The following is a 24,277-nucleotide window of genomic DNA, read 5'->3' on the forward strand; positions in this document are numbered from 1 at the left end:
ATTTCTCTAGGAGGTGGGTCAAAAATGATCTTGCTGTGATTTATGTCATAGAGTGTTCTGCCTATGTTTTCCTCTAAGAGATTTATAGTGACTGGCCTTACGTTTGGATCTTTAATCCATTTTGAGTTTATTTTTGTGTATGGTGTTAGGGAGTGTTCTAATTTCGTTCCTTTACATGTAGCTGTCCAGGTTTCCCATCACCACTTTTAGAAGAGGCTGTCTTTTCTCCACTGTATATTCTTGCCTCCTTTATCAAAGATAAGGTGACCATATGTATGTGGGTTTATCTCTGGGCTTTCTATCCCGTTCTATTGATCTATATTTCTGTTTTTGTGCCAGTACCATACTGTCTTGATTACAGTAGCTTTGTAGTATAATCTGAAATCCAGGAGCTTGATTCCTCCAGATCCATTTTTCTTTCTCAAGATTGCTTTGGCTATTCAGGGTCTTTTGTGTTTCCATACAAATTGTGAAATTTTTTGTTCTATTTCTGTGAAAAAAGCCATTTGTAGTTTGATAGGGATTGCAGTGAATCTGTAAATACCTTTCGATAGTATAGTCATTTTCACAGTGTTGATTCTTCCAATCCAAGAGCATGGTATATCTCTCCATCTGTTTGTATCATCTTTAATTTCTTTCATCAGTGTCTTATAGTTTGCTGCATACAGTTCTTTTGTCTCCTTAGGTAGGTTTATACCTAGGTATTTTATTCTTTTTGTTGCAGTGGTAAATGGGAGTGTTTCCTTAATTTCTCTTTCTGATTTTTCATTGTTAGTATATAGGAATGCAAGAGATTTCTGTGCATTAATTTTATATCCTGCTACTTTACCAAATTCATTGATTAGCTCTAGTGGTTTTCTGGTGGCATCTTTAGGATTTTCTATGTATAGTATCTTGTCATCTGCAAACAGTGACAGTTTTACTTCTTCTTTTCCAATTTGTATTCCTTTTATTTCTTTTTCTTCTCTGATTGCCATGGCTAGGACTTCCAAAACTATGTTGAATAATAGTGGCGAGAGTGGGCACCCATGTCTTGTTCCTGATCTTAGAGGAAATGCTTTCAGTTTTCATCATTGCAAATGATGTTGGCTGTGGGTTTGTCCCATATGGCTTTCATTTTATTGAGGTAGGTTCTCTCTAAGCCCATTTTCTGGAAAGTTTTTATCATAAAGTGGTGTTGAATTTTGTCAGAAGGTTGTTCTGCATCTATTGAGATTGTCATATGGTTTTTATCCTTTGCTTGTTAATATGGTGTATCACATTGATGATTTGCATATATTGAAGAATCCTTGCATTCCTGGGATAAACCCCACTCGATCATGGTGTATGATCCTCTTAATGTGCTGTTGGATTCTGTTTACTAGTATTTTGTTGAGGATTTTTGCATCTATGTTCATCAGTGATACTGGCCTGTAGTTTTCTTTCTTTGTGGCATCTTTGTCTGGTTTTGGTATCAGGGTGATGGTGGCCTCGTAGAATGAGTTTGGGAGTGTTCCTTTTCTACTCTATTTTGGAAGAGTTTGAGAAGAATAGGTGTCAGCTCTTTTCTAAATGTTTGATAGACTTCGCCTGTGAAGCCATCTGATCCTGGCCTTTTGTTTGTTGGAAGATTTTTAGTCACAGTCTCAATTTCAGTGCTTGTGATTGGTCTGTTTATATTTTCTATTTCTTCCTGGTTTAGTCTCAGAAGGTTATGCTTTTCTAAGAATTTGTCCATTTCTTCCAGGTTGTCCATTTTATTGGCATATAGTTGCTTGTAGTAATCTCTCATGATCCTTTGTATTTCTGCATTGTCAGTTGTTACTTCTGCTTTTTCATTTCTAATTCTGTTGATTTGAGTCTTCTCCCTTTTTTTCTTGATGAATCTGGCTAATGGTTTATCAATTTAGTTTATCTCTTCAAAGAACAAGCCTTTAGTTTTATTGATCTTTACTATCATTTCCTTCATTTCTTTTTCATTTATTTCTGATCTGATCTTTATAATTTCTTTCCTTCTGCTAACTTTGGGGTTTTTTTGTTCTTCTTTGTCTAACTGCTTTAGGTGTAAGGTTAGATTGTTTATTTGAGATTTTTCTTGTTTCTTGAGGTAGGATTGTATTGCTATAAACTCCCGTCTTAAAACTGCTTTTGCTGCATCCCATAGGTTTTGGGTAATCGTGCTTTTATTAACATTTGTTTCTAGGTGTTTTTTTTATTTCCTCTTTGATTTCTGTAGTGATCTCTTGGTTACTGAGTAGCATATTGTTTAGCCATCATGTTTTTGTATTTTTTACAGTTTTTTTCCTGTAATTGATATCTAGTCTCATAGCATTGTGGTTGAAAAGATACTTGATACGATTTCAGTTTTCTCAAATTTATCAAGGCTTGATTTGTGACCCAAGATACGATCTATCCTGGAGAATGTTCTATGAGCACTTGAGAAGAATGTGTGTTCTGTTGTTTTTGATGGAATGTCCTATAAATATCAATTAAGTCCATCTTGATTAATGTGTCATTTAAAGCTTGTGTTTCCGTATTTATTTTCATTTTGGTTGATCTGTCCATTGGTGAAAGTGGGGTGTTAAAGTCCCCTACTATGATTGTGTTGCTGTTGACTTCCCCTTTTTTGGCTGTTAGCGTTTGCCTTGTGTATTGAGGTGTTCCTATGTTGGGTGCCTAAATATTTACAATTGTTATATCTTCTTCTTGGATTGATCCCTTGATCATTATATAGTGGCCTTCTTAGTCTCTTGTAATAGCCTTTATTTTAAAATCTATTATGTCTGATATGAGAATTGCTACTCCAGCTTTCTTTTGATTTCCATTTGCATGTAATATCTTTTTCCATCCCCCCACTTTCAGTCTGTATGTGTCCCTAGGTCTGAAGTGGGTCTCTTGTAGACAGCATATATATGAATCTTGTTTTTGTATCCATTCAGGCAGTCTATGGCTTTTGGTTGGAGTATTTAATCCATTTACATTTAAGGTAATTATCGATATGTTTATTCCTATTACCATTTTCTTAATTGCTTTGGATTTGTTATTGTAGGTCTTTTCCTTCTCTTGTGTTTCCTGCCTAGAGAGGTTCCTTTACCATTTGTTGTAAAGCTGGTCTGGTGGTGCAGAATTCTCTTAGCTTCTGCTTGTCTGTAAAGATTTTAATTTCTCTGTCAAATCTGAATGAGATCCTTGCTGGGTAGAGTAATCTTGGTTGTAGGTTTTTCCCTTTCATCATTTTAAATATGTCCTGCCACTCCCTTCTGGCTTGCAGAGTTTCTGCTGAAAGATCAGCTGTTAACTTTATGGGGATTCCCTTGTATTTTATTTGTTGCTTTTCCCTTGCTGCTTTTAATATTTTTTCTTTGTATTTTATTTTTGATAGTTTGATTAATATGTGTCTTGGCGTGTTTCTCCTTGGATTTATCCTGTATGGGATTCTCTGCGCTTCCTGGACTTGATTAACTATTTCCTTTCCCATATTAGGGAAGTTTTCAACTATAATCTCTTCAAGTATTTTCTCAGTCCCTTCCTTTTTCTCTTCTTCTTGTGGTACCCCTATAATTCAAATGTTGGTGAGTTTAATGTTGTCCTGGAAGTCTCTGGGACTGTCCTCAATTCTTTTCATTCTTTTTTCTTTATTCTGCTCTGCATTAGTTATTTCCATTATTTTATCTTCAAGGTCACTTATCGGTTCTTCTGCCTCAGTTATTCTGCTACTGATTCCTTCTAGAGAATTTTTAATTTCGTTTATTTTGTTGTTCATCATTGTTTGTTTGCTCTTTAGTTCTTCTAGGTCCTTTTGAAAGGTTTCTTGTATTTTCTCTATTCTATTTCCAAGCTTTTGGATCATCCTTACTATCATTACTCTGAATTCTTTTTCAGGTATACTGCTTATTCCCTCTTCATTTGTTTGGTCTGGTGAGTTTTTACCTTGCCCCTTCATCTGCTGTGCGTTTCTCTGTCTTCTCATTTTGCTTTACTTACTGTGCTTGGGGTCTCCTTTTTGCAGGCTGCAGGTCCATAGTTACCGTTGTTTTTGGTATCTGCCCCCAGTGGGTAAGTTTGGTTCAGTGGCTTGTGTAGGCTTCCTGGTTGATGGGACTGGTGTCTGTGTTCTGGTGGATGAGACTAGAATTTTTCTTTCTGGTGGGCAAGACCATGTCCGGTGGTGTGTTTTGGGGTTTCTGTGAGCTTAGTATGATTTTAGGCAGCCTCTCTGCTAATGGGTGGGATTGTGTTCCTGTCTTGCTAGTTGTTTGGCATGGTGTGTCCAGCACTGCAGCTTGCTGGTCGTTGAGTGGAGTTGGGTCTTAGTGTTGAGACAGAGGTCTCTGGGAGAGCCCTGGCTGATTGATATTATATGTGGCCAGGAGGTCTCTAGTGGTCCAGTGTCTGGAACTCAGCTCTCCCACCCCAGAGGCTCAGGCCTGACACCCAGCCAGAGCACCAAGACCCTGTCAGCCACACGGCCAGGTACATGGGGAGTTTCTTGCCATTTGGGAAGTTGAGGTCTTCTGCCAGCATTCGGTAAGTGTTCTGTAGGAGTTGTTCCACATGTAGATTTATTTTTGATGTATTTGTGGGAGGAAGGTGATCTCCATGTCTTACTCTTCTGCCAATTTGAAGGTCCTCTATACATAATGTTTTAATTTTGAAAAAATGTTATGTGCATGTGATAAAAATTCAAACAAGAAGATATATTAGAGTATCTTTTTCTTACCCCATATTCTCCATTTTCCAGTCCCTCCCCTGAGGCACAACTACCCTAGTGTTTATGAATATACAAGCATGTATAACTAACTTTCATGTATTAAATACTGCCATGGATGATTTTAGAGTAGGCATATAAAAGACAATTTGATTGTACTCATTGCAATCACTTTAATGTATTTTTTTATTCCAGTATACTTGCTTTGTTTTAAACTTCAGCAATTGTAAACTTTATGCCAGTCTAGGGGAAAAAAATCTGTAAATATTTATGTTGGAATCTTAGAAATCAGTTATTTTTTAAAACAATTTATATAAGGCATGTTCACTGAAGAAAATTTGGAAAATATAGAAAAGTGTAAAAAAGAAAATTTAAAATAATTTTACTGTACTACTCAGGGAATACTACTACTAATATTTTGTATTCCTTTGTATATTATATGTATTTACATAATTTTATTTATATGAAATAATATTTTAATATAAATTTATAATTTAAAAATTGAGATAATATTGTAACTTTTCTATATATCACATTGTTTTTCACTTAGTATTTTTAACTTTATTGAGGTATAATTAACAAAATTGTAATATATTTAAAGTGTACAGTGTGATAGTTTGATATATGTATACACTGTGAAATGAGTCTCACAGTCAAGTTAATTAATTTTCATTACCTCACTTAGCTACCTTTTTCTTTTATGAGAATGCTTAAGATCTACTTTCTTAGAAAATTGCAAGTATACAATACAGCATTAACTATAGTTGCCTTACTGTACTGTAAATCCTCAGAACTTACTCATCTTGTAATTGAAAATTTGTACCCTTTTGCCAACCTCTCCCTATTTCCCCCAACCCCTGGTAAGAACCATTCTACTCTTTTTTTATGACTTCAGCTTTTTTTTTTTTAAAGGTTTCACATATAAATAATACCAAGTCATATTTGTCTTTTCCTATCTGGTTTATTTCACTTAGCATAATGCCTTTCGGGTTCATCAAATTATAGGATTTCCTTTTTTTAAAGGCTGAATAATGTTCCACTGTATATATACCACATTTTCTTCATCCATTTGCCCATCAAGGGACATTTAGGTTGTTTCCATAAGATGGCTATTGTAGATAATGCTGCTATGAACATGGAAGTACTCATATCTCTTTGGGATAATGATTTCATTTCTTTAGGATATACATCCACAGGTGGGATTGCTGGATCATATGGTAGTTTTAATTTTAATTTTTTGAGGAACCTCCATACTGTTTCCCACAGTGGCTGTACCAGTTTACATTTTCACCAGCGTATAAGGCTTCCCTTATCTTCACATCCTCACCAGGATTTACCTCTTGTCTTTTTGATAATAGACATCTTAATAGGTGTGAGGTGATATCTCACACTTATTTTTGCATTTGCATATTTTGCATTTTCCTGATTAGTGATGCTGAGCACCTTTTCATGTACCTGTTGGCCATATGTATGTCTTCTTTGGAAAAATGTCTGTTTATGTTCTTCACCCATTTTTTAATTAGGTTATTTAGTTTTGTCCTGTTGAGTTGTATGAGTTCCTTATATATATTGGGTATTAGCCCCTTATCAGATATCTGGTTTGCAAATATTTTCTCCCATTCCCTAGATTGCCTTTTCATTTTGTTTATGGTTTCCTTTGCTGTGCAGAAGCTTTTTAGTTTGATGTAGTCCCAACATGTTTATCTTTACGTTTGTTGCCTTTCTTTTTGCTGTCAAATCCAAAAGACCATTGCCAAGACCAATGTCAAGGAGATTTTCCCTATGTTTCCTTTTAAGAGTTTTATGGTTTCAGTTCTTATGTTTAAGTCTTTAATCCCTTTTGAGTTGATTTTTGTTTATTGTGTAAGATAGGGGTCCAATTTAATTATTTTGCATGTGAATATACAGTTTTTCCAGGCCATTTTTTGAAAAGACTGTCTTCTCCCTGTTGTGTATTTTTGGCAACTTTGTCAAAAATCGATTGACCATATATGCATGGGTTTATTTCTGGGCTCTCTATTCTATTCTGTTGATCTATATGTCTGTTTTTAATGCCAATACCATACTATTTTGATTACTATAGCTATATTACAAAGCTATAGCAATTCACTTAGTATTTTTATTTAACATTCTTAATGTGTTGTTTGGTATCATAAAGATTCTTCCAGATAATGAATAGTTCGCACATTAATATTTTATTGCTTTAATTTCATTGCATTTGTAACAGATTATTTTAAATTTTTCACCATTACAAATACCTATGCACACAAAGTGTTTTGAACATTTCTGATTTCCAACTTGGGAAAAATGTCCAAATTCAGAGAATATATTCTTCTAGGTTTAATACATCAGATACCTGTTACATAATTTCTGATAGAAGATTTAAACAAATATTTTTGTGCATCCCTTATATTCCAGGCATTGCCCTGTGTATCATTCACATGCATGAATTTACTTAATGCAGGTAATCACTAATCTTCACTATGGGAACCAAAAAGAAAAGGGCTTATAGCACATATATGTCATTCTTCTGAATCTGTCTGAAAAGCGATCTCTTACTAAGTACTGTAGTAAAATCTTGAAAGATAAGGAGGGTATCTTCAGGTCAGTAACTTTCTGCAACTGGGTCTTTGGGAATAAGAATGAATTCTTCTTCAATATGTTAGTGCCACAGTCTGGGCTAAAATATCTTTAGATCTGCCATCTCTATTAATAACATCCATTTTTGACATTTTAGTCTTTCCTGCTTTTTCACCACTACCTTTGAGTCTGAATCGCCCACCTGAACACATTGCTTCATGCTGAATGCTGCTCAGAAAACTGCTGAAATATTAGTTCAGTAATCCTGAACCAGGATGTTGGATTAATATGCTAAAATAATTTGGAGGATAGTTTCCTTTTTACAGTGTCCAGTTCTTCTCAAAGATATGGCAGTAGTAATCCTTACTATATCATTTCTTGCTTTTCCCCTCCCTCTTTAAATAAGGATATTAAAACTTTCCAAGGAATTGAGCATTTAGTGAGGTCCACGTTTAGCCTGACTGTTGAATAACTCTTACTTTCCCTAAGGCTTGTCACATTTCTTCCCTTATTCTGAAATATGTTCAGTTTAAATTGTATAGGTAAGGCAGATGGGAAAGTATTGCTACCTTTTTAGTTATCATTTATACAGATGTGTTATAGACTAATACAAATGTCCACAATATTCCTTGTAATTTATAGTGCTGTGAGCAATATAAATAATTTGATAAGCACTGGGCCTGCTCAGTCTTTGTAATATCTTGTCAAAAGTAGTTTGAGAACTGCGAAATTATGTTAGTAAATGCAAATTTCTAAGCTTACTGAAAAATATATTCTGCAACATTAAGGGTTGCTTTTATGATCGAATAATGTTCAGTTCTATTTCCAGTTTTATCAAGTGAATGTTAATGAGGACTTTAGTTGGCTCCAGCAAAGTTATTAGTTTATTTCTTGTGAAAAATATGAATTAAACTTAAGGCAATAGTCTAAATGCTTCACTTTTATGGTTTCAAAATTTTACAGACTATGAATATTTAACAAATAAATATTTTTGATACATTTCATTAGCAAAATACAATTTACAGTTGGAGTTTTTCTCCTCTGCATAACTAAAACATGATACCAAGTCTCATGTTTGTGATGTAAACATTAAACCATTTCTTGAAAACTTGGAAATATTTCTATATAAATGGCTAGAACAAATATCGCCTTATAAAGGTATGAGATCAGAGACTTCGCTGGTGGCACAGTGGTTAAGAATCTGCCTGCCAGTGCAGGGGACATGGGTTCGAGCCCTGGTCTGGGAAGATCCCACATGCCGCAGAGCAACTAAGCCCGTGCACCACAACTACTGACACTGCACTCTAGAGCCCTCGAGCCACAACTACTGAGCCTGAGTGCCAAAACTACTGAGCCCACGTGCCACAACTACTGAAGCCCCAGTGCCTAGAGCCCATGCTCCGCAACAAGAGAAGCCACCGCAATGAGAAGCCCGCACACTGCAATGAAGAGTAGCCCCCACTTGCCGCAACTAGAGAAAGCCCGAGGGCTGCAAGGAAGACCTTGAACAGCCAAAAATAAATAATACATAAATACATTAAAGAAATAAAAATAAGTGTATGAGACCAGAACTTATTTGGTGAATATTTTAAAAGCAGTTTAGCAAAGCAGATGGTAAAACATTAATATGCCCCCCTTTCTCCAAGGTAAAGATACAAGGAATGATAGATGGTCATGAGTTCCTTTCTAAGGAGTGTATTAGTTATCTACTTCTCCATACCAAAATACCTCAGAATTTAGTGATTTAAAACAATAATAATATTTTATGATATCTCGTGGTTTCTGTAAGTTAGGAAATTGAACAAGGTAGAGTGGAGATGGCTGTTCTCTGCTCTACCACATCTAAGGCCTCAGCTAACAACTCTAAAGGTTGGCAATTGTAATCATTTGAAAGGCCATTCACTCACCTGTCTGTTGGTTGATTCAGGTTGTAGACAAGAGGCTTCAGTTCTTCTCCACGTGTTCTCCCTCTCAGGGCTAGTCTGAGCTTCTTCACAGCGTAGCGGCTGGGATCCTGGAGCAAGCATCCCCAGAGAGAAAGAGCCTGTTAGAAGCAGAGTCCTTTTTATGACCCAGACTTGGAAACTACAGAGTGTCGCTTAAATCATACTTTATTGGTTGGATCAGCCACAAGTTTTGTCTAGGATTTAAAGACAGAGAACATAGATCCCGCCTTTCTGGAAAGGGAATATCAGTCACAACATAAGAGAACATAAGATCTATAAATTTATCTTTGTATAATACAGTCTGCTATGGGTGGGTGCGGGTAGGTTAGCTAATGAAGCTTAGGGTTTTATTGAGTGGGACATAAAAGTTTAGGGCCAGAAGTGATGGGGCAGGGTTGGGGACAGAGTAAGGATTTTATGGGCTGTGGATTTAAAGGGGCAGAGAGAGAGGAAAGGTGAGAATCTGACATTCAGAGATGGACTTTGAGGGAAGAACAGAGATGTTTAAAGAGGGTATTCCTAATACACTTAGCCACTACTCTAAACTGCAATGTGTTTGGTAGAAAGCATTTCAATCTTTTTGCATTTGACATATTTTATTGATATTGGAAGTAAAAAGATAGTGTAAATTTATCGAAATACATGGAAAAATACATTATTTACTTCTTATATCCCAAAGGATTATTCTTTAGTTATTCTCTTCTTCTGTCTACTGACAATAGCTATTACTAAAGCTGAGGCTACACAAAAATATAAAGAGCACAATGTTATCTTTATTATCTTTTTCAAATAGGTTTTTTGTAAGAATTGAGTAAATTAATACTTACAAAGAACTTAGAGTCATGCCTGACACATAGTATGAACTCAATAAACGTTGCTGTTGATGATTTGAGAATGATTCTTCTGAAATTTCTCTTCTGCCTTACCACTCAACTGACATCATTGCTTAAGTGTTTTGGGCCAGACATTATGTTACTTTATTCAGACCCATGCTGGGTTAACTGTTGTTTCTTAAAAAATAACTGGTACAATTTTTTTCTTACCTATTTAATTTTAAATTACTCAGAAATGAAGCAAAAGAAAAAAAGAAGAAATAAAAAATATATCAATAATAAAATAAAACTAATTTCTTGGTAAGTCAAAAGGTAATGACAAAATAAACTTTAACTAAATACAGAACTTGATAGAGAAGGGATTTATCCACCAAAGGACTAGGCTCAAACAGTCAAGAGAGAAGGCAGCCCAGGTTGTACTAACTGATATCCCAAGCTTTGCTTCTTCATTCCAATAGCGTACCCTTAATCATGGTTAGATATTTATCTATTCATTCATTCTTCATTCATTCAACAAAAATTGAGAAACTGTGTTCCAGAGACACAAACACAAATAAGATATCTGCATCCAGTCTAGGAAAATCTAGCATCTATTTCATAACAATCATAAATAAGGACCAAATTATAAAATAATTCAAATCATTTATAAAATATGTTTTCTTTGTATGAGTTTATATAAACACCTATAATTATAATAGCTGGAAGTTCCCTCTTATATTTTTATCTGCCCTCCCCTGTTAAAAGATGGAGTTAACTAACTAGCTATGGGGCTGAAGGTATTGAACCACACACCTTGGTGCACAGTCTGTTGGTAGCCTTAGATCAGAGATATGTGGCCTTTATCCAAAGATACTGTGAGATATACAGAGCAAAAAACAGAAAAGTATGACCTTTAAAATGAGTCATGAAGAAAGAACCAAAAATCTCAAGATTTCTTAATGCAAATAACATTTAGGGTAGATACGGTTAGAACAATGCAGTACTCTGTTTATACTATTTTGAAAATCTTACTCAAAGAAGCTTAATTCTGATATTTGAAGTGGCCCCCATATATTTAAATTAAAAACATATTTAAATGTTTATTAATCACACATAAATTATAGTGTTTGTGCTATCATCATAAAGTAGGTTTAAATTTAAATATCTCCATGTTGCCCTTTAAAGTAATATAAAGCAATCAGTACACCAGCAGCCAATGTCTTATATATGAGGAATAATTGTAAGGTAACATGAACATTTCTTTAACTCAGGTCTATACAAAAACAGGTTGGTTGGATTACTGAGTGGGTAATTTATGTCATCTCAAATATAACTCAGACCAGGTGACTTTCTATGGGAAAGCTGTTGCTTAGTGTTAAAAGTAACATATGTGTGCTTGACATAATCATGATGTATAGAATTGAACCAGAGAGTCAGGCCCATGTGGTCATGGTGGTATCAGGAATGGACTTTCTACTGGCACATGACTAAAAATAAAACTATCTTATTCATCCCATAGTTCTCATTCCTTCTTCAGTAGTTCAGCCTGTAAGAACAGCCAGCCATTACAATCTCTGCACAAAATTAGAATTGCACTGGCACATGACATGAACAGAATCTCACCGTGTCTCATAGCTTGTCCAGATAGCTGGTAATTCACGTTAAAATTCTTTTATCATGAATGAGAGCATCTATCATGTAAAACAACCGGAAAAACCTATCAGATATTCTTATTTCTCTCTCCATTCTTACTTCTCTCTCCCTATCTCCCTTTCTCTCTTTCTCACTCTTTTTTATTCTGTCTGTCTCTCTCCCTCACACACACACACACACACACACACACACACAGCATTCTAATGAATACTGAGAATACGAGTTTGAATCCTCTGCCGCATACTAGCAGTATAATCCTGGATGTTTTACTTAATCTTGTTTTGCTTGGGTTTCCTTATCAGTAAAAATGGGGACCAATAATTGAATATTACCTACTGCCTCGGGTGGTTTTGAGGATGAAGTGAGGAAATATGTGTAAGATGCCTGGCACCCCTAGTGAGCATTCCATAAAAGTTGCCTGTAACTAGATGGGAAGATTGAGGCCCAGGGAAATCATAACGTGATCAAGGTCACTAAGGTTCAAGGCAAATCAGGATTAGGATCTATATAATGATTCCTAGCTCAGTGTTCTTTCTTTTACGCTAAGTTGTCTCATGAACTGGCAGTTAATGATATACTTTTTTTTTTTTAACTTTTTGTATTTGTGTGTCTTTTCTCCCCAACTAAATATTCGTGTCCTAAAAGCCAAATGCATGGGTTAATGACTTCTTTATCAACCAGAGCCTTTAGTGGAGAGTTCTTGCTATTGGGAGCTCAGTGTTCATTTGTTAATTATGAGCTTTTGACACAATCTTCAGCCTAAAACTCTTTTAGTCATCCCATAGTTCTCATTCCTTCTTTAGTAGTTCAACCTGTAAGAACAGCCAGCCATAACAATCTTTGCACAAAATTAGAATTGCACAGTGCACAACCACTGACTACTTCCTCTGTAACTCCCTAGATAAGAGCATGCAATTTCCTACTAGATTTCTGCAGTATGAAGAAAATAATATAATTCATCTCTGCTTTTGCTTCTGCATATAAGAATTTGTATACAGCATTACTTAATCACAAAAGAATTCCATTATAATTTAGCTTATCGTTATGTAAATTCAGGCATAACCCAGGCCACAGTATCATCCCAAGAATATAATAAGTACCAATAAGGAAAACCTGGTAGAATATCTCAGGAGTGGTGATTATTTTTAGCTTTGGATAACAACTTTTATATAAAGGAGCTCTGCTCACAATGCATTTATGGCACTATTAAGTACACTCACTAGTAAGGTAATATTAGGGTATATTTTATACATCTCTATTAGAATGTACTAGTGTACTAAACATTACAAATTACCACCGTGATTGCCTTTGGAGTTACTCTTAAGAGTCAACCATATCCTTGAAAATCAGTTTCCTAAACAAACTTCTTAAATATGCCTTTGAAAGGTTTAAGCTCCTCTTGGTAATGGCATTTCACATTTCAAGAACTTACAATCATTCAGCAGCAAGTAAGTGTATCCTACAAGTTTCAGTCTTCTCTTGATCCTCAGGATGTAGTTAATATCCATGCGAGGGAGGAGCTAGTAACGGACTTGCAGGACCAGATGGGCCAGTTTGTCTTTCTGTAGACCTAAGCCCTTGAGCCCATTAACTGGCCCTCAAGAACCTCCCCAGCCTTCTGGTCCTGAGCTGCGTAATTCATCCAGGAATTCATCTCCTGTTTAAGTGTGAATTAGGAAGGTAAAGGTTACCCTTCCCAGGTTAACCCAGATTAAGAGAGAAGGGAAGGACTTGCTGAGCCTTGCCTTCCAAGGAACATCAGGACGATATTCAAAGGACAGCAAAGTGCTCTCTGTAGGAAAGTGCTGGAAAGTTATATTCTCTTGTGAATAGGAACCCTTCAGACGACTTGAAAATAGCCAAATGCAGCAATATAACGACCAATTTCAAAGTTTGCTGGCCTATGACACTCCTCTAGGAATTCTTGGTTTCCAGCTGATCTCATTAGCTACAAATAGAATCTACTAAGCTTTATCAGGATTCTGGCATTTTGTTTGAGAATCCAAACTTTTCTGTTTGAAAACTAGGGCAAAACTCATTTATATATCAACAGGGATGTGAGAAAAAGAGCATACAAGGAAAGTTATTGTATTGTAAGTGTGTAGAACATAATAGTTTGAAGAGGAAGAGGCTTCCGATGAGCCTGAATAAATACCAGGATATAACACACAGCCGAAAAGAGCTTCAATTTACACAATGTAGCAACGGGCCCATTAGGATAGAAATCATAACTCATTCATTTAAATAAGAGCCCCTGATACGCGTGTAGTATTTCACCAATTAGAGAGTGCTTTCCATGAGTCATTTTTCACATTAGATGACTCAGGGAAAGTGAGGGCCTGGGTTTGATAACCTATTGGGCAAAATCAGCCCATCACTGTTGTATCCTGGTAAATGCTAAGGAGTCTACAACTAGATGAAAATGGCTTCCATGTTTGAATAATTTTCTTTAAATAAACTTAGGGAAGTTGGGTGTCCTTCTTCAGTGCCTACCATGTTAGAGATTCAAGATAGTTCAGAAGGTCTTTTGGTCCAACACTCTGACTTGTGAAAGATTAATCTTGATAGACAATTAACCTTTTTCTTTGTTCACCAAGGCATAGTGGCATCAAACTCCTTTAGTTACATGGAGGCAAGAAGCTAATTCCTATCTTTGCTGTAATAATGGCTAAACATGAGAAGTTGTGGGGATGAGCTCTAATTCCAACTACTTTATTAGATTCTACCATGGTCCCTGGTAGGTTGCTCACCCATCACTGTGCCAATATTATTATCTGTGACTTGAGGCTAGCAGAAGGGCCAGCTTATCTGAGTCTCAGCAGTGGGAAGACAGGGACAACAGAGATAGATAATTTGAGCAGAATGAGCAATATTAGCTAGAATACTGCTCCCATGCCCACTTCGGGACCATCTACAGTGGGGAAGGCGGCTCAGACATGGGTCAGTTTGTTCGGGAGACCACACATTAAAATCTGCTGAGGGCTTCCCTGGTGGCGCAGTGGTTGAGAGTCCGCCTGCCGATGCAGGGGACACGGGTTTGTGCCCCGGTCCGGGAAGATCCCACATGCCGCGGAGTGGCTAGGCCCGTGAGCCATGGCCGCTGAGCCTGCGCGTCCGGAGCCTGTGCTCCACAACGGGAGCGGCCACAACAGCGAGAGGCCTGCGTACCGCAAAAAAAAAAAAAAAAAAAAAAAAAAAAATCTGCTGAGTTGTTCCTCATCATTTTCACTTGAAAAAAAAATAAAAGAGATGACTCTTTTGTGAGGCAATTAACTCCCTAACATCACTTTGTCACCTGTCTTCCTCATCACTTTATTGGCATCAGGCTTTGGGATATGGTTCCCACATGGAAGATGCTTCTCTTTTATGTTTTATCCAGGTCTCTATCGTAGCCTATGGTGTGCAAATGTTAGAAAGGAGAATGAAAGCCATAACCGTGTAAAGAGATACTAAGAGTGGGAAGAAAAACAGGAAAGTGATCCTTCCATGCTCAATTTTAGCTGAATATAAGTCGTCCATATCTTTGTCTCAGTCACTGTTCAGAAGTGAAATATCCTAAGATGAAAGGATCCCAGATCTTCGTTTAATCCTGCCTCTTAAGCTTGGTCTATGTGGAAAACAGCACAGGCTCTAATTCAAGCTCTGTAATCAAAGGCTCGGCTGTGATCCAAAGTGTTTTCAATATTTTTCTGATAGACTTTTAGTGATTTTTCACAAAAAGCACTTGAGTTAAATGTTATTATTTCATCTTTTAATGTTTTAGTCAACAGTAAATGATATTCTCTTCTGATACACTCCTTTCAAAGTGCTAGGAGAGCTTATGGCAAACTGCCATTTCAACCATTTATTCTGCTCCAGTAATGTGGTATTGAATACATAGAAACTGGGAAAAGCTAAACTACTTCTATACACTTTCAAAAGAAGCCACAGAAAAACCTGGCAAAGTAATAATGATGAAATTCTGTTGCTTTTCAATAGACTGATATATTTGATAACATTCCAGAAAACTTTGCACTTTAACATTTTAATAGATCAGAGTGCATATCTTAAAAGATAACCTTAAGGTCCAGGGTGGTTAGCCATACTTCATGTCACCTATATTTTTTGGGATTTGGAGTCAAACACATCCGGTTCATATTCTACGAACACTTCAGAGAAAAGAAGGTTAAGGTGGTAGGAAGGAAGAAGATAGGGAGGAGGGGAATAAGAAGGGATGGAGGGGGCGGAAGAGAGAAGACAGTAGGAAGAGAAAGGTAGATGGGAGGGAGGAAGAAGAAAATACCTGAAGTCCATGTAGGGTCATCTGACACGTGGTGCTGAAGAGTATCTTCATCTCCAGTGAGTAAGGAGGGAATTGCAAGGGGATCAAATAAGAAGTACTCCTGGATAAAATCCCAGTGCAAGACTTTCTTGAGACTAAACATATTCAAAACTGGAAAAAGTAGGAGAGAGAGTTTTTGAAATCTATCCAAAGAGATTTAAAAATAGCTCAGATAAGGATCTGTTAAAACAAGAAAGGGGACTCATGGCTCTTTCTCATCTTCCATACTTTACTCCCTTGCATTAAGTTAACACTTCTCTGGTCTCCCTTGAGATCAGCCAGATTCATTGGGAGGAAGGTACATGTTCCCTGGACTCTTTTAGGGTGAGTCTGGGGACTGCTCCATGGATACTGTTTTCAAGATTTCTTCTACAGATATGACAGCATATTAGTGTGTTATTTGGCCCCAAGTGGCCTTTCCTCTTGCATTTCTTTATTTGCTTTTCATTCTCTTACTTCCCTCAGCCACCATCATTGTCCCTGTGGTACAGCGTAAGTGCTTCTAGCAACTGTAACTGCACATTCGTTGTTACTGTATGATTAAGGTATCTGGCTATTATAAAATGCTAATACTTAGTATTTTGCAACTCATTCCTTTGGAGTGGAGGGCAATGAGAACACCTGAGAAAGGGTCAGAGTTCAGAACCAGATCCAGTGGAGTTCGGCTTTCATGTGGAGTGGTCCATTTTTCGGTGCTGCACACTTGAGCCAGCTGTACCCCTCAGATAGGAGAACAGGGCTCACCAAGTGATGACTGGGACTGCAGAGCATTTTGAGGACAGGAAGTGTTGGACTCCTTAGATGGGTCCCAAAGAGGAAATGATGCTTGCCAGATGGTGGTGGAAGTGGTTACAAATGAGACTAAGAGGATTGGAGCCTGAACCGTAGATGAAGGTTCTTCCCTAAATGATATACTCAGCCTCAATAATAAACTAATAACATGGTCCAGTAAAGAAAATGAGTTGGGGTAAAAGTAGAGCCTTCAGAAGGCAGGTAGGAGAAACATGCAATATTAGTTTAGTTGAAGTTTCCATTGTTGATACAATTATTGTCACCACAGCAAAAATATTAAGAGCTCCTTCAGCTACCTGGTCTAGAGTCAAATAGGCAAAGTGAGAATTGGGGCTCCACTATTCACTGACTTCCCCACCTGGGACAAAGCACTTATCTTCTCAGAGTCTCAGTATCCTCCCCTGTATGAAAGGATAATAATAATTCTTACCCACAGAAAATTACACCTTTGTCTTCTGTACCTTCAGCCTCTTCCTCTCAACTAGATATTTTCCATGAGAATCGAAACATATTCAAGATCTTCTATGTTTAAAACAAGCAAACAAAAGCAAATAAAACAAAACAAGACACTTGTCTTCGCTCAATTTTTCCTCTTTGTTAGGGATTCTCTCGACCTTTGGGGCTGGATAATCCATTATTGCCAGGCTGTTCTGTGCGTGGTAGGATGTTTCACAGCAACTTAGGACGAGCACCCGTGAGAGCACTCCCCCAAGTTGTGACAATCAAAGATGTCTGCAGACATTGCCAAATGTCCCATGGGGGGCACAACCTCCCCAAATTGAGAACCACGGCTCAGTGTCTGCCCCACTCCTCTTCTGCCCTGCAAAACCACAGTTTCCCACAGTTTTGCCTGTCTCACTATCTTTATTCCCTTCCTTTCCTGTCACTCCTGAATCTGTTCTACTCTGTCTTTTCTCTCCATTTCACTAATAAGATGGCCCTTATTCAGATGGACAATAAACTTAGTACCTCCAAATATAATGAATCTTCCAATCCTTCTCTTATTTGATGTCTCAGCAGAATTCACTGCTTTTAGCATCCCTGCCATGAAATGTTCTGTCCTTCTGGGTTTCCTAACACCACGCTCTCTTGGCCTAATCTGTGAGGTCTGGGACACCTGGCATAGCTGGGGCCTCTCTCTCTGTGGACTCACCATCCCCCAGGACACTAGCTCAGGCTCATTCAAATAGTGGTAAAAGGGTTCCCAGCATTAGGAGAGGGCAAGCTTCACAGAGCAAGCACTTAGCAAGCTTCTGCTTCTGTCACATTTGCTAGCAACCTCTTCTTGGCCAATGCCCAGAATCAGTGGGGAGGGGCAACTCAAGGTGGAGCCATAGGGAAAGGACCACCTTCTGGCGGACAGCTGGAGGGGCTCTGGTGACTAGTTTCATTCCCTGGGGAAACCGGTGAAACTTAAAAAAAATTGTTTAAAGCCCTGGAAATGGCCCTAAGGACAAACTGCAAATGAAGAAACATCTATCCAAGAACAGCTACAAAAATTCAGTAACAGGGGCTTCCCTGGTGGCGCAATGGTTGAGAGTCCACCTGCCGATGCAGGGGACGCGGGTTCGTGCCCCTGTCTGGGAGGGTCCCACATGCTGCAGAGTGGCTGGACCCGTGAGCCATGGCCGCTGAGCCTGCGCGTCCGGAGCCTGTGCTCCGCAACGGGAGAGGCCACAGCAGTGAGAGGCCCGCGTACCGCAAAAAAAAAAAAAAAAAAAAAATTCAGTAACTAAGGTGCAAGGCTGTGCCATTTGAACCAAGACTGCTCCCTCTCATGCCCTTCCCAGTTCAGTGAGGTGGGGGCTCCACCCCAGACTGGTACAGCCAGGAATGCGGGACTCCCTTTCCTCAACAGCTCCCAGCCAGAGGGATTTCTTCCCAGGAGGAGCAGGCCTTCTGTATTTCTCATCCTGCTGCAGTGCCTGTTGCTAAGGTTAAGCCCTGGATGAGTGCAGTCAAGAGAGGGAGGGGCTCCCTCTTCCATTTTGTCCCACTTGTGGAATGGAGACACCACCTTGTGCACAGCATGTGAGGATGCTGAGGTCCTCATCCCCCTCCCCTGGGCTCCTGAGATGGTGATTCTACACCAGGAGAGACAAGCCTAGAGGACATCAGGCTACTGTCCCCAGGTCCCCACTAAGCTCAGCTTCCAGAGTGGGAGCATCCCTCAGTCACACTGAGAGAAGCTTGTCACGCTCCCCACCCCCATCTCCAGAACCCTGGTTTAGAGATTTTGCCTGGGAGGAGAAGAAGTCCATAAAATAACTAGTTCTTAATCTCTTCCCAAAGGAACTGACTTAATTTGCAACAAAGCATGGAGAAATTCAAGCTTAAGAGCGCTCTCAAGAGCAATGGAGGCCACGGTGAAATTGGGAGAGTCAAGATACAGGCTAAATTGCAGGCTCATTTTTAGGAGAGAGTTGGGAATTGGACAACTGGGAGGAGCCCCGCTGGGGTCATAACAAATACTGAACACTAACCTCAGAAACTGTTCCTTCAAAGGGGCCATGATTTGGTTGTATTTGTTTGTAGAGCAATTTATGCTCCAGGCCCTCTCTCTACCACCACCACCAGTACTTTAGCCTAATCTGTCATCTCTTACCTGGACTACTACAAAATCCTCCCCACTGGTGCCCAAATAAAGAACACCCTCCTACCTGATGTGCAATCCAATATCTACAGCATAGCCAGAAAAATCCTTTGCAATTCAAAATTAACCATGTTGTGTTCTCCCCCCCTCTACAGAGCCTGGAAAGAGACTTGGACCTTCAGTGATGTTTGATTTAGTACTGACAATCTTGAAGCCTCATTTCTTGCCATGTCTATCACTCCCTTCAGCGCCATGATAAAGCTTCAGCCCCTCCTCTGTTCCCACCCACCCCCAAGCCCACGCTCTTCCTGAACACCTCCTTTAAATTTTGTGCCAGACAGGTGATGCTGGAGGGAATTCTCCTCTATAAAATGCCTGTTCACTCTCTGCTCTCTCTCTCTCTGGTCTGGACCTCCTCCCGGAGAGCTGTCCTCTACCCCTTCACTTGGTGGAACTCCCCACCTGTGTGAGGGATACGTTTTTCTTTGATCCTATCAAAGGAATAGTATCACAAGTTTTGACATCAGAATTTAACCTTGAGAAAGAGCTTCCCATGTCACAGTGAGGTGCAGTGATTCCCCCCTCCTTACCATCTTTAAATTCTTTCATGGCTTTCGTTTCATTTACTTTTATGATAAAGTCTAAAATCCTTGGCTTGGCCTACAAGGTATGGTCGGTCCCCATCTTGCTGATTTCTTTGGTTCTTTCACATTGGTCATGCTCCCCACTGCCCAGCTGTCCCCCTCAGGACATGTATACCTGTTATACTCTCTGCCTGAAATGCTTTTCCCCCTCCTCATTCCTTCTGGTCTTTACCTGGTTTGCCCTTAATTAGTTTGCGTAACTCAGCTCAAAAATCACTTTTTCCATATATATGTGTTAACATATGGTATTTGTTTTTCTCTTTCTGACTTATTTCACTCAGTATGACAGACTCTAGGTCCATCCACCTCACTACAAATAACTCAATTTCGTTTCTTTTTATGGCTGAGTAATATTCCATATATATATGGAATCTAAAAAAAAAATGGTTCTGAAGAACCTAGGGGCAGGACAGGAATAAAGATGCAGATGTAGAGAGTGGACTTGAGGACACGGGGAGGGGGAAGGGTAAGCTGGGACAAAGTGAGAGAGTGGCATGGACATGTATACACTACCAAATGTAAACCAGATAGTGGGAAGCAGCTGCACAGCACAGGGAGATCAGCTCCGTGCTTTGTGACCACCTAGAGGGGTGGGATAGGGAGGGTGGGAGGGACATGCAAGAGGGAGGAGATATGGGGATATATGTATACGTATAGCTGATTCACTTTGTTATACAGCAGCAACTAACATAACAATGTAAAGCAATTATACTACAATAAAGATGTTAAGAAAAAAAAAATCACCTTCTCAGAAAGAATTTCCTCCCAACTGCGGTCCTCCCAACTAGGTCAGATGTACTTCTTCTTCATAGCACTGATTTTACCTTAAACTTTGTGTTTATTTATGTAATTATTTGATGAACATTTATCTCCTTCATTAGATCATGACCACCATGAGGTCGGTGATATTGTGTTTTTCTCACCATTGTGCCCTTGGTGCCCAGGCCATTGTCTGGCCCACAGTAGATACTCTGATAAATATTTGTTGAGTATGGAATAAATGAAGACTCTTCGCACCATAATATATGTATAGTCTCAAAGCAGAAATACTATATTAGTTAGAATAAGCTAGGTTGTGCTGTAATAACACCCCTACCCACAAAGTCACATACATTCACAATTTCAGAGGCTTAAAACAATGGAGGTTGATTGCTCACTCACGCTACCTTCCCCTTGTGCTTTAGCAGGGTACTCTGTTCCATTTCATCTTTATTCTGGGACTCAGGTTGATGGCAGCTACCGCTTGAAACATTGTCTACTTCAGTGACAATGGGAAGAGAGACAGGAATGTTTCCATACTGGTAATTAAATACCCCAGCAAGGCAGTGACATACTTCATCTCCATATGCAACCAGTTAACCAGAACTAGTCCCGTGGCCCTGCCCATCTGTAAGGGGACAGGGAAATGTAATCCTCTCATGTATTGAGAAGAAAGAACCAGATATGTGTGACCATTAGAAGTCTTCCCACTGGCGTATTGGTATAGAGCTGTGTGTGATTAAAGGTCAAATTGAATTTGAAGGATGAGAGAAAAACTCAAAAGGGCATGATAATTGAACTGGGCTGAAGAATGAGATTTGGAGAGCCTGGGTGAGGAAGCATTGCCGGTACAGGAAACACCATGAACATAATCAAAATGTATATATGAGTATATATCTAGGTCACGATGAAGAGTGATCAAGCTTGCTGAAGCAGAGAGTCTGTTTTGGGGGACCATGGGAAATGAGAGTGGAGTGACAGATTTGACCATTAGCATACCCATGCTCCTCTCTTAACATTTTTGTTCATAACATAAAAATATCCTCAGAGTAAGGAATTCAGTATATAGCATTGGACTTATCTGTCACCTCGACTTGATTGTAATTTCTTCATTTCTAAAATTCCAGATTGTCAGCTACTCTCCCAGGCTCTTTCTGGTTGGCCCAGCAGTCCAGAAAGAGCCTCACCTGACTTGATCCCTCTTTTCAGCTCACTGTCAATTCATGAGCAGGTAAACACCAGTGCCACTGCTAGGTTCAGAGTGGAGTGTCTTTAATCTCACCTTTAATTGGCACTTGTAGGGGCTTAACTGAGTGGAGAGACCCTTAAACAATGATACAAAGTGAAGGATAGTGTCGAATAATAGGCTTTATGAAAGCCTGGATGCCATTGAAGGACATCATTCAATAAATCTGCCCCTAGAAGCCAGTAATACTCAGTCAATACAATCTGACCTATTTTCTCCCACCTTACATTTGTTAGTTGTCCTGGCACTGGAAAAGAAAACGAAAAGGCACACTGTCCCAGTTACACTAATAGGAAACAAATATTTGGGAGAAATTACATTTGAATAAAAGTATTTGTTAAGCAAAACATTTTCAACCATCAATGGAGAGAGCTATGTTTTGCTTAATATGCCCTCTGTTTGTTGACCCTCAGAGGGAGCATAGTCTAGTAGCTAAGTGTGGTCTCCAGAGCCAGCCTGCCATGAATTAAATGGAAGCTCCGCCATTCATCACTGGGTGAATGTTATTTAATCATGACGTTGTTATTAAAAATCATGAATGTTACTTAATCATGGTTATATGGTGATTCCGTACTGCTATGGACTGAGTCCTGTCCCCTTCATAATTCATATGTTGAAGTCCTAACCTGAATGTGACCGTATTTGGAGATAGGGCTTTTAGGAGATAATTAAGGTTAAATGAGATCGTAAGGGTAAGGTCCTAATCTGATAGGATTAGTGGTATTCATTATAAGAAGAGGAGAGAGAGGCCTCTTTTTCCTGATGTGCACACACCCAGGAAAGGCCTTGTGAGCACACAACAGAAGACAGCAGTCTATAAGCCAGGAAGAGTATTCTCACCTGAACCCAACCATGCTGGCACCCTGATCTCAGATTTCCAGACTCCAATACTGGGAGAAAATACATTTTTGCTGTTTAAATCACCTAGTCTACTGTATTTTCTTATGGCAGTCTGAGGTGACTAACATACTCTCCTATAAAATAAGAATAACAATCATGCCTATTTGATAGCATGTTTGTGGAGGATTGAATGTGTAATGTATGCTGAGCTCTTAAAATGATGCTTGGTGTACAGTAAGTACTTAATAGACATTAGCTAATCTTATTGCTATTTCCCTCCCTAATCCCTCATTTGGTAGTGTCATATTTAAGAATTCTACTTCTTTAGTCAGATCTGGGTTGGACTCTGAGCTCTGCCTCTTATAAGCTGTATGACCTTGTTCAAGCTACTAACTTCTCTAAGTCTCAGTTTTATACCTGTACATGGGGATGATAGTAGTGCTGCCTGCCTTTTAGGGTTGTAGTAAGATTTAAAGGAGATAGGCATGTAATTGCATCTGGCATTGAGTGGTAGATTTGAGAATGAAAATCCTGTCTCACAGCCTGGTTATTATCTCTTAATGTGAAGTAAGGAATCCATATATATATTGTGGAGGACAGGGGTCATGTACATCCTTATGCTGAGGTGTAGACGAAGGAGTATTATGCACAACACTGCTTCTTAGAATTTAATGAGTGAGTCACCTGAGGAGCATGTTAAAATGCAGGTTTTGACTCAGGAAGTCTAGGATGGGACCTGGAATTCTGGCTGCTGGTCCCCAGGCTACTCTGAATAGCAAAGATGTAGATGCTTTTAGCAGTAGTGACTTTGAAGATTTTTTGCTATTTTTTGTTTTGTTTGGGTGTGCATTTTTTTATTCATTCAAATGTACTCTGGATGCAAGAATTTTTTTTTAATACAAATGGGAAAACAATTAAAAGTCCACATGGCAAAGACTCGAATTGAGTACATCTTAAATTTAAATGCTTCAATTTCTTTCTCCATACGTTATGTGTACCTAAATCATTCACAATGGCTTTATTATCTACACTTTTTCCATCAAATGGGGAAGTAGTGCTCCTTGGAATTTATTCTAGTCTTTATCTTCCATAACCCACTTCATCACCCACCTCACCCTTCCTAAAAAACTCACCTTGTTTTCTGACCTCTACTGTCTCGAGTTTTCAGTTCTCACCCCCTAAGTAAGTCTGGCATGAATTCTGTCCTCTGTCATCTCCTCATCTCTCTTGCTCTCTTCTTGGGAAGTCCCATCCACCCACTGCCACAGATTCAGTTGTTACTTCAGGCCTTTGGAATCACTCCCTGATCAACATCTTTTGTCTTGAAGGTTTTCCTAAGTTTTAGTCTTACACACTCAATGGATTTGATATTTATGACCTGTCAACCCTTTAAACTCAACACGG

The 24,277-nt window shown here is 38.8% G+C and overlaps 1 protein-coding gene across 1 annotated transcript in view; it reads left to right on the forward strand.

Moving 5' to 3' along the window:
• The window catches only part of PDE4D (phosphodiesterase 4D), a 1,125,373-nt gene that overhangs the window by 188,116 nt on the left and 912,980 nt on the right, over positions 1 to 24,277 (forward strand). The gene's annotated exons all lie outside the window — the stretch shown is intronic.

Source organism: Leucopleurus acutus (assembly GCF_964270905.1).
Source record: "Leucopleurus acutus genome assembly, chromosome: 3".
NCBI lineage: Eukaryota > Metazoa > Chordata > Mammalia > Artiodactyla > Delphinidae > Leucopleurus > Leucopleurus acutus.